Source organism: Pleurodeles waltl, chromosome 3_2 (assembly GCF_031143425.1).
Source record: "Pleurodeles waltl isolate 20211129_DDA chromosome 3_2, aPleWal1.hap1.20221129, whole genome shotgun sequence".
Lineage (NCBI taxonomy): Eukaryota > Metazoa > Chordata > Amphibia > Caudata > Salamandridae > Pleurodeles > Pleurodeles waltl.
Genome location: NC_090441.1, coordinates 220,367,692 through 220,379,246, shown reverse-complemented (window position 1 = coordinate 220,379,246; position 11,555 = coordinate 220,367,692). Strand labels below are relative to the sequence as shown.

General features: G+C 45.2%; 1 long non-coding RNA gene across 1 annotated transcript; it reads left to right on the top strand.

Annotated features, from left to right (window-relative positions):
• Nucleotides 1-2,441: 2,441 nt before the first annotated feature.
• LOC138286785 (uncharacterized) lies at nucleotides 2,442-5,511 on the top strand. The gene is made up of 3 exons (XR_011202065.1): nucleotides 2,442-2,545; nucleotides 4,004-4,118; nucleotides 4,645-5,511. It is a non-coding gene; the product is annotated as an uncharacterized lncRNA (long non-coding RNA).
• Nucleotides 5,512-11,555: the final 6,044 nt, after the last annotated feature.

Below are 11,555 nucleotides of genomic sequence, written 5' to 3'. Positions count from 1 at the left end.
CTGGATGGAAGAGGCTGAAGAATCTGCAACAACTGAAGGTGCTAAGAACTTCTCCTTCCTGCAGAAGATGTCCCACGGAGTGCTGGAGGAAGCAGAGTTGTTTCCTTGGCAAAATACTGCAAACAAGCCTTGCTAGCTGCAAGAGTCACAGTTGAAGAAAAAGGGTGCTGCCCAGGCCCAGGAAGGACCAGGATGTTGGCACTTGGGAGACAAGGCAGAGGGGGCACTCAGCAATCCACAGAGCCCACGCACAAGAAGGAAGCACCCACAAAAGTCCTTGAACACAGGTTCAAGAAATTTGACCATGGCAGTCATCGCAACACTGCAGAAGAGGGTCCCACGACACTGGAGATTAACTCAGGTCGCTGAGCATCACAGGACAGAGTGGTAGGGACCTAGGCTTGGCTGTGCATGCAGGATTTTGTGGAAATGTGCACAGAAGCCCTTGTAGCTGTACTTCATGTTGTTCACAGGATTACTGTCTCGAGAGGGGAGGCAAGGACTTACCTTCTCCAAATTTGGACAGTTGGACCACTGGACAGTCTGGGCCACTTGGGTCCATCACCTGTGTTCCAGGGGCCACGCGCGTCAGGATGTGAGGAATCCCAGATTACCGGTGACGCTGAAGTTTGGTGCCTGCTGAAGCAGGGGGAAGATTCAGTCGACCCACAGAAGATCTCTTCATGGTTTCCATTGCAGGATGAAGTCAGGCAGCCCCCAAAACATGCACCACCAGAAAACAGTCGAGATAGACAGCAGGATTAGGCACTACAATGTCGCATGTATTCTTCTTGCTACTTTGTTGCAGTTTTGCAGGTGTCCTGGAGCAGTCAGTTGTTGATCCTTGGCAGAAGTTGAAGAGAGAGGTGCAGAGGAACTCTGGTGAATTTTTGCAAGTCATTCTCTGAGGAAAAGCCCACTGGAGAGACCCTAAATAGCCCTCAGAGGAGGATTGGCCACCAAGTCAGGTAAGCACCTATCAGGAGGGGTCTCTGACATCACCTGTTGGCACTGGCCACTCAGAGGCCTCCAGAGTGCCCTCACACCTCTGGAACCAAGATGGCAGAGGTCTGGGACACACTGGAGGAGCTCTGGGCACCACCCCTGGGGTGTTGATGGACAGGGTAGTGGTTACTCCCCTTTCCTTTGTCCAGTTTCGTGCCAGAGCAAGGACTGGGGATTCCCTAAACCAGTGTAGACTGGCTTATGCAAGGAGGACACCATCTGTGCCCTTCAAAGCATTTCCAGAGGCTCGGAGAGGCTACCCCTCCCCAGCCTTTAACACCTATTTCCAAAGGGAGAGGGTGCAACACCCTCTCTCAGAGGACATTCTTTGTTCTGCGTTCCTGGGACTAGGCTTCCCAGACACTAGGAGGGCAGAACCTTGTCTGTGGGGTGGCAGCAGCGGCAGCTGCTGAGAAAACCCTAGAGAGCTGGTTTGGCAGTTCCCAGGGTTCATAGTGGAGCCCCCGGGGATGCATGGAATTGGAACCTGTACTGCCATTTGTTAAATTTTGTTTTGACCAATGACTTTGTGTTTCACCACTGCGCATATTAGTTGCTCAATGTTCACCAGTAGCACATGGTATGTTTTGTTCAGTTTAGCCGCCTATGGGCTTTGACATTGCATTAGTCATTACATTCTGTATTCTGCCTATTGGCTTTGACATGGCATTAGCCATTACTTTCTGTATTCAGTTGAGCCGCCTATGGGCTTTGACATTGCATTAGCCATTACATTCTGTATTCTACCTATTGGCTTTGACATGCTGTATCCAGTCTAGCCGCCTATTGGCTTTGACATTGCATGCCTATTGGCTTTGACATGATGTATTCAATTTAGCTGCCTATTGACTTTGACATGCTATTAGATATTCTGCCTATTGGCTTTGACATGATATCATATATTCAGCTCCGCTGCCTATTGGCTTTGACATGATATTATATATTGCATTTTGTATTCAGCTTAACTGCCTATTTGCTTTGACTTGATATTGTATGTTGCATTTTGTTTTCAGCTCAGCTGCCTATGGACTTTGACATGATATAAGACATTGCATTTTGTATTCAGCTTAGATGCTTGTTGGCTTTAACATGACATTGCATTTGATACTTAGGTTAGCTGCCCATTGCCTTTAACATGGAGTTAGACATTGCAGTTGAGAATCCAAGCTGTATTTTTCCAAGCTGTGTTTTTGCACCAGAGAACCAAGATGTTTTTCTCACAGTAGACTAGACATGATAGGAGAGAGTACATGGGTGTTGTTTTCTTCGCTTGAGCTTGGGAACAGGAGTAGTCTTGGAGACCTGGCCAGTCTCCAAAAGGCTTGCTCAGTTTCCCAGGTCTGAGAGGAGGGGGCACACCTTTGTAACGAATGTAACAGGCTGCAGAGGGTCAGATTCGAATCTGCCGGACCTCGTGCTGGAGCTTGGCGCCAGCTGCCAGCAATCCCGTGTGGGTAGATGAATCTCTCTTTCTCGCGGCTGACAGGGGTCATCAGCTTGCAGACCTTAGAAAGATGAAGCTGTAGATAATTCCCACACGGTGAAGTATTTGTTTTGCTTTGCATTCAATATCTTATAAATATAACCTGCTGTGTATATTGCAAACTGATATATTTTGTTTGATTAACGCGGACTTGAAAGCTACTAATTCGTCATACATAAAATATTGTGGTTGGGGAAGAATTAACAACAATAAAAGTCTTCTTTGACCTCACAAGTGCATTTCTAGTGTGTTATGTTAGTGCTTAGAAACTAGATAAGAGGAAAGCACTACAATTGGTACCAGAGGTCGTGGGGTGTCGGTCATTAAGAGGTGATTAAGAAGGGGTTTGACGAGTTAGTAGATTTCTAAGTGCACACTTTAAAAGTGTAATTGTTTTTTTGTTGTTTGGAGAGTTACAGAAATTGTTTTTTGTTGTTTGGAGAATCACAGTAGCACGGCAGACCATGTCATGTGTTGTTAAACTGCCTGATGGTGCTACGAAAAACTGTGAATTGTTTGTTGTTTGGAGAATCACAGTAGCACGGCAGACCATGTCATGTGTTGTTAAACTGCCTGATGGTGCTAAGAAAAACTGTGAATTGTTTTCTGTTTGGGGAATTACAGAAGAAAATGCATATGTAGAAAACGTGTCTTTTGGAAGTAATGATAACAGAAAGGTCTGGATACCTTTATCTGCTTACAGAGAAATGCAGGAGAAATGTAGGAAGTTGGAACATGCAAATAGGAATTTACGTGAGCAAATTAGCCCGACTGAAAGTTATAAAAGGGCTGTTTTTGAAGAATCTTTCTTGTCCCATTCCAGTAATGAGGGGGTTAAGACAGCTCCGAGCTGCACTGAGTTTTCGTGTGAGCCAGGGTTTTTGGCAGACAAAATGCATTCCTTAACTGATAAGACGGACGAGAGAGACCAGAATGTGATTTACGAGTTACCGTTGCAAAATGCACAAGTAAAACGAAGGATTTTAGAGCAAGACACCCCGATTTTCATTAGCTTGTTTGATTTTTGGAAAAAGAATAGCCTTCATTTGAGTGAAATCCTAACACTTTTGTAAATGGTCACTGTAAAAAATTATATGCAGCTGCGCGCTTGTGATTTGGCAAATGAAATAATGCAGACATTAAGTTTCTGCGCAGTGCAAGAAGGAAATACTTATGTACATGTAATTCAAGAACAAGGAAAGAAAATAGTGCCCCTAGCTAGAATCATACAATGGATCTGGTACTTGCAAGACAGGGCTAGAGTACCACAGATAAAAGAGTTACCAATGAAATTAGGTGCACCATTTGAATTCGTGTCTACTGAAGATAAAAAGCATGTTTGTTTTACTAATGATTCATTGACTGAAATGTTGTTTTCTGGCACAGGAGAAGGAACAGCGTTGTATAATGTGTGTCAGATTTTAAAGCAAGAGCTACGTGAGATGTGTCATTTTTATGCTGATTTTTGGTTCATTGCTAATGTTTTAGCACCTAACTGGTTCAATTACCTTGCAGATGTTAATGAGAAAAATTCAGAGAGAGAAGTGTTCACCCAGAATTCTGCCTTAGTGGGGATGGCTAAGTGGGTGCCCCAGAAATGTGAACAGCTGAGAGAAAAGGCCACTTACAGGTGGGCAGAGATGAGAGAGATGCACATTCCCCTAGATTTGATAAAAACTGTGCAGCACGCACAAAAGCATTCTGTCATGCAAGCAGTCACAGAGCAGTTGGGGAGAGGAAAGTTACCAGAACAGAAATGGCAAATTGAGCAGGTTTTAGGGAGAGTGATTGCTGAAAACTACCAAGGAAAAATCGAAATTATGCTGATACCTAGAAAAGAATCTGATTCATTCATACAAATTGGAGACAGAATGGCCCAAATTGACAAAAGTGCAGTGAATGGAGGTTTGGTAAAGAATGAGTCTGCCCCAGCCCTTCTGACAGTGCAAGAAAAGGGAAGCTGTGGTGCAGCAGATAAAAACCTCAGTGCTGATGTGTGGGCTGAAGCCCCAAGTGACCCTCCAGAACCTGCAGAGAATATAACAAAGGGCCCCAAAAACGTCCTGCTGATTATAAAACAGGGAAAGAAAGAGGAAGGGTGCAGCTTAAATGAAAAATGTTATTTGCAAGAAAAGTCATACTTGTTTCTTTTGCAGATCCTACCACGTTTCGCCACTGTCCCTGAGTGTGCTGTGTGGTCCCCCTTCCGGTGTGTGCGTGTGGGGTCGGGGAAGGGACCGAATCCCCAACCTGAACCTGGCTGAGTAAAGTGCCAGCACCATGGATCCATTTTGCGCAAACTGCGCCTTCAGTTCAAGTTCAACTTGTTTGATTGCATTCTTCCACCGGAACTAAGCTGTGTTTTTTTTTTTTTCCCTTCTCGTATGGAACTCTGACTTTTGCTTATCTTCCAGCAAACCTTTCAGGTGGACCGTGCACCTTTACATGAGTAGAACTCATGCCACATCAAATTGCTAACACTGTTGAATTAGAGACTCATTCAGAGAAAAAAAATTGCTCAGTCTTTTCTATGTAGATGTATCTGATGTGAAAGGTTATGAGATCAATGTGTTAATCCACTTCTATTGCTTTACAGGGATTGCTTTGATATAATGTTTTTTTTTTGTGCTGCTGTTTTTTTTTTGTTTTTTGTTTTTGTTTGAAACAAGAGATATGTGAAACAAAAATTCATTGGTCAAAGGGCGGAATGTACTGCCATTTGTTAAATTTTGTTTTGACCAATGACTTTGTGTTTCACCACTGCGCATATTAGTTGCTCAATGTTCAACAGTAGCACATGGTATGTTTTGTTCAGTTTAGCCGCCTATGGGCTTTGACATTGCATTAGTCATTACATTCTGTATTCTGCCTATTGGCTTTGACATGGCATTAGCCATTACTTTCTGTATTCAGTTGAGCCGCCTATGGGCTTTGACATTGCATTAGCCATTACATTCTGTATTCTACCTATTGGCTTTGACATGCTGTATCCAGTCTAGCCGCCTATTGGCTTTGACATTGCATGCCTATTGGCTTTGACATGATGTATTCAATTTAGCTGCCTATTGACTTTGACATGCTATTAGATATTCTGCCTATTGGCTTTGACATGATATCATATATTCAGCTCCGCTGCCTATTGGCTTTGACATGATATTATATATTGCATTTTGTATTCAGCTTAACTGCCTATTGGCTTTGACATGATATTATATGTTGCATTTTGTATTCAGCTCAGCTGCCTATGGGCTTTGACATGATATAAGACATTGCATTTTGTATTCAGCTTAGATGCTTGTTGGCTTTAACATGACATTGCATTTGATACTTAGGTTAGCTGCCCATTGCCTTTAACGTGGAGTTAGACATTGCAGTTGAGAATCCAAGCTGTATTTTTCCAAGCTGTGTTTTTGCACCAGAGAACCAAGATGTTATTCTCACAGTAGACTAGACATGATAAGAGAGAGTACATGGGTGTTGTTTTCTTCGCTTGAGCTTGGGAACAGGAGTAGTCTTGGAGACCTGGCCAGTCTCCAAAAGGCTTGCTCAGTTTCCCAGGTCTGAGAGGAGGGGGCACACCTTTGTAACGAATGTAACAGGCTGCAGAGGGTCAGATTCGAATCTGCCGGACCTCGTGCTGGAGCTTGGCGCCAGCTGCCAGCAATCCCGTGTGGGTAGATGAATCTCTCTTTCTCGCGGCTGACAGGGGTCATCAGCTTGCAGACCTTAGAAAGATGAAGCTGTAGATAATTCCCACACGGTGAAGTATTTGTTTTGCTTTGCATTCAATATCTTATAAATATAACCTGCTGTGTATATTGCAAACTGATATATTTTGTTTGATTAACGCGGACTTGAAAGCTACTAATTCGTCATACATAAAATATTGTGGTTGGGGAAGAATTAACAACAATAAAAGTCTTCTTTGACCTCACAAGTGCATTTCTAGTGTGTTATGTTAGTGCTTAGAAACTAGATAAGAGGAAAGCACTACAGAACCCCGATACCAGATTTGGCATGGGGGGACAGTTCCATGATCTTAGACATGTTACATGACCATATTCGGATTGTGAAGCTAAATATAGATGTTGACCTATATGTAGTGCACACGTGTAATGGTGTCCCCTCACTCACAAAGGCCGGGAAAATGGCCCTGAACTATGTGGGGACACCTTGGCTAGTGGAAGGGTGCCCTCACACTTAGTAACTTTGCATCTAACCTTCAGCAAGTGAAGGTTAGACATATAGGTGACTTATAAGTTACTTAAGTGCAGTAAAAATGGCTGTGAAATAACATGTGCGTTATTTCACACAGGCTGCAGTGGCATTCATGTGTAAAGGTTTGTCTGAGCTTTCTATGGGTGACAAAAGAAATGCCGCAGCCCATAGGGATCTCCTGGAACCCCAATACCCTGGGTACCTAGGTACATATGCTAGGGAATTATAAGGGTGCTCCAGTATGCCAATTGAAATTGGTAAAAGTGGTCACCTAACTATGAGCACTGGGGTCCTGGCTAGCAGGATCCCAGTGAGACAGGCAAAAACAAATGTACATACATGTAAAAATGGGGGTAACATACCAGGCAAGATGGTACTTTCCTACACAAATGTCCTTTCAATTACTCTTCTGGTTCGCCCATGTGCCTCATTATAACGGTTCTCAACCCATGTCCTGGCATTCGTCATAGGGGTCAGAAGCCACGAAGGGTTTAGGTACCCAGAGTCACCTGCAAATAGTTAGCCTCACACAATCCTATGGGATAACACCTCAAGGCATACACTGACCTACAGTGGGTGGGGGCTCTGGCTCGCCTATTAGCCACACCATGTGCCTCTGTAGTTTACCCATCACATTTGGGATGCTGCTATTCCTCAGGACAAAGGCGTCATGAACTGACCCAGGATTCTTGGCAGTGACGTGGGATATGTACTGGTCACCCAGCCACACAATTTGCACATTCAGTGAGTGGAAACTCTTCCGATTCATGAATACCTGTTAATTCTGGTGGGGGGACGACTATAACACAATATGTGTTTAGTCAATTGTCCCAATATTATTCGGGATATGTCCCATTGCATAGAATCCTGCCTTAACAGTGACCAGATCTTCCATCTGGGGGAAAACAATGTAGTGTACATGTGCTTCACTAGGGCAGACAGAACCATTGCCAGCACGATTGAGAACATTGGCTGTGACATTCCTGCTGCCAAGCCCACTGTCACTTGGAAAGAACCAGTTGCCAGGAAATGAAGAACTGATGGCACTTTCACAAGAGGGGGGATCCCAGTGGGATGACGGATGGGTGACATCAGATCAGGTTCTAACTGGGCAATCAGGTCTGTGTTTGTGGCCCTGTCCAGTCCATAGATAAGTATAATGTGCCTGTCCTCCAGCTTAGCCACATCCACCAGGGGTCTGTACACAGGGGTTTGTCTCCTTCTCCTATTCCTCCGCAGCAGTAGGTAACTAAGGGACACAAGAGTGAGTAGGCTGTCACAATTTGAACAAGGGAACCACCACCTCAGTGTACATAGAGAATCAGTGTGATCGGACAGTGGGAATTGCAATGTATGTCTCATTTTAGGCAATGACGCAGTTATGGTTTATCTGATCGTTGTCCACTACCATGAAATGGCAGCCGCATGTCCTGTATCCAGGGTCAGGTGGAAGTGATGTAACTCCTCCGACATTAGGCGTTATGGGGCTCTATGGAGTACAGTGGCCAATGGGTATACACGGCCGTGGATGTGACTGCCATTTTCCATCCAAATCCTCACTTGTTTCCTGACTTTCCACAGGACGACACCTACACTGCGTGTGTTGCTGTGACCTGTGTCTGGAGCCTACCATGGCCCATGGGACTGAGGAAAGGGCCTCTGCCTTCACTCCGGAGGAGTTGGAGCGACTGGTGGATGGGGTGCTACCCCAGTATGGACTGCTGTATGAGCCTCCAGACCAACAGGTGAGTACACCATGTGCACGATGTATGTAGGAGGATGCATGGGGATGTGTGTGCAAGCATCATGTCATTGGGGGATGTCGGGTGGTAGTATACATGGTGGGCGCCGGACGATGTGTGTGCCAATCGTGATGGAAACTGGATTGGTGGGCCATATGTGTGACAGGCTGGATTGTGTGTGTAATGGTGGCCTCCTGTCTGCATTCCCTCCAGAGGTCAGTGACCCATCAAAAGAAGGGATTGTGCGTTCCATCGCCAAGGACATGTAGATCCTGGGGGTCTACAGCAGGTGGAGCACCCACTGCAGGAACCGGTGGGAGGACCTGAGACGCTGGGCACAGAAGACTGCAGAGGCCCAGCTTGGGATGGCCTCCCAATGAGGAAGGGGTGCCCATCAGAATCTGACCCCCCTGATGGCCTGCATACTTGCAGTGGCCCACTCAGAGCTGGATGGGTGCTTGAGGGCATCACAGTAGCCATAAGGGGGTGAGTACAGTGGGCATTCCTACAATAATTGGTAAGTGGCATGGGATCCGGGTGCTGCGTGTGAGTTAGTGAGTGCCCCTAAATGCCAGGCTAGACATTGCAGTATGATTCAGCTCAAGGGTAATAGATGTATGGCAAATGCAGGTAACCTGGCTTGTTTGCATTCCATGTCAGTCAGGGCTTAGTGGGTCCCAGGAGGGGTGTTTGGCCCTCATCTTCCTGTGGCATCTACCCAAATCAATGGCAGTGCAATGCATAGTGCTCAATCCTGATCCCTGTGTGTGATGGTGTTGTGTATGCCAACTGTGGTTTTGGTGTTATAATTGACCCAGTGTTCCCTTTCTCTCTCTCCGCCCCTTTTTCCTTCTGCAATCCTGTCTATGTGTGCATTAGCATCATCTGGCAGAAAAGCAGGGGCACAGGCAACAGAGGGAGCTGCATCCCACAGGACACAGGAGGCAGAGTCCACCGACGCCAAGGGAACCAGTGGGCGGAGGGCGAGTGGAGCACCACAGCGGAGACAGGAAGTGACAAAACTGACTCTGATACCTCCTCCGATGGAAGGTCCCTGGTGGTGGAGGACACCTCTGCAGGTACAGTCGCCACTCCCAGTGCCAGCCCCGCCCTCCCAGTAGCCCCAAAGTGAGTTGCTTGTGCCCGCTCACTTAGAAGGGTGGGCATCTCCTTTATCCCAGGCACCTCAGACCCTGCCCCAGTGAGCCCTGCTGCCCTGAGTTAGGAGGCTATTGACTGCCTGAGATCCATCTCTATTGGGCAGTCAACCATTGTGAATGCCATCAAGGGGCTAGCATCCCAGATGCAGCAATGCAATGCATTCCTGGAGGGCATCCACGGTGGACTGGCTTCCCAAAAGAGATCGATTCAGGCTCTGGCCTCCTCTCTGATGGCAGCCATTGTCCCTGTTCCTACCGTCCCTCCTCCAACTACCACTTCCCAGTCCCAGTCTCCTCAACTTCAACTCATCCCATGCACACATACTATCACGCATGCACACAAGACAACACACAAGAGTGGCACAGCCAAACACAGGTACCACACTTCAGGCCACAAGCACTCACGCAAACACAAGACAGTTGCAGACACAACCACATCCACTGCCTCCACTGTCTCCCCCCTCTTCCTCTTCCACCTCCATCACAGTCACATCCACAGTCACACCTGCATGCACTGGTTCAACATCCATCACCACCAGCATCACCACACCAAGCACCACACACACCTCATTTACAGACACCTCCACAACATCCATGCACATGTCCCTGAGTCCTCTCCCACGCTGGCAGTGCCCCCCTCCTAAAGGACACAAACCAGGCCCTCAGACACCAAGCAGCCATCTATCTCACATCAGCACACTCCCCATGCACCTGCACTCAAATTCAAATTCAAATTCAAAACAATCTTTATTCGGATTTTACTCCATAAAAGAAAAACAGTCTCTTTAAGATAAAAAAGCTATACAATAAAATTTTCCCAGATACGTTACCAATAAAAAGGATAAAAATCTTTGTTGCGACAAATTATGCGGTTATTCATTCTCATATCGGAGTTTTTCTAAATAGGACAACTTTTTCCTCTCTTCAATTGCATGTAGGATAAATTTTATCACTGCTTCACCTTTCTCATTCGTATCCAATTGAAATAAATAGTTAAAAGCTTCTCTGCAATAAAATAACTTATTCAAAATAGTGGTTTTAAGAATTGTTTCCTAATGTCATGATAAAATTTACAAGATATAATAAAGTGCATTGTAGATTGTGCAAATCGTCCCACGCAGGGGCACTTCGGTGGGCTTTTACTCCAAATTCTCATCTTTGGGAAGGCTACCAAAAAGTGCAACATTCTAAAACGTAATCGGGTCAAATAAAATCTATCACAACTGTCAGTAAATAATTTGGTATTACCTCATTGTTTTCGATCATGTAAAGAGCTACCGTTGATTTCATGCATTCTCTATTTTCTCTATCACTAGCCCTCCAAGCCATTAAATGATTTTTCAGTTCTTTCTTGCTAAATTGGAGAACTATGCCTGGGTTGTCTAAGTTTGGTGTTAGATTTATACCTCTCAACAGATCTTTTAAGTGCATGAACCATGGGATTCTATCCCGATGTTCTAATGTAAGGCAATCTTTAATAATCTTTCGGGTAAGATGCTTCCCTTCTTTTGACCAAATACCATGCCAAGCCGAAAACGCATTTATATATATTAAATCCACCACGTAGGGACTGCCCAGTTCCTTGTGTACCATGTATGTGGAAGTGGTATTTAGGACTGCAAGTAATCTGTTAGAAACTTTATTCTCTAACACTTGTAATGAATGGATCTCGGGCATCGAACCCCAAAGGGCAGAACCATATGTGATGCTGCTGATTGATTTACTTTTGTAAATTTGCAGCATTTCCCTAAGGGGTTTATTATCAATTTATTTGGAGAATCTAAAGACTGCCTCAGTTGTCCTAATATACTTCATTTTGGTAATTTCTAGGTGTTGTTTCCAGTGTCCCATATTAGAAAATTGTATACCCAGGTATGTAAATCCATTCACCTCTTCACATTTGTGGCCCTTAATAAAATAAGTTTTCTTCCTGGCCTTTCCCTGTCC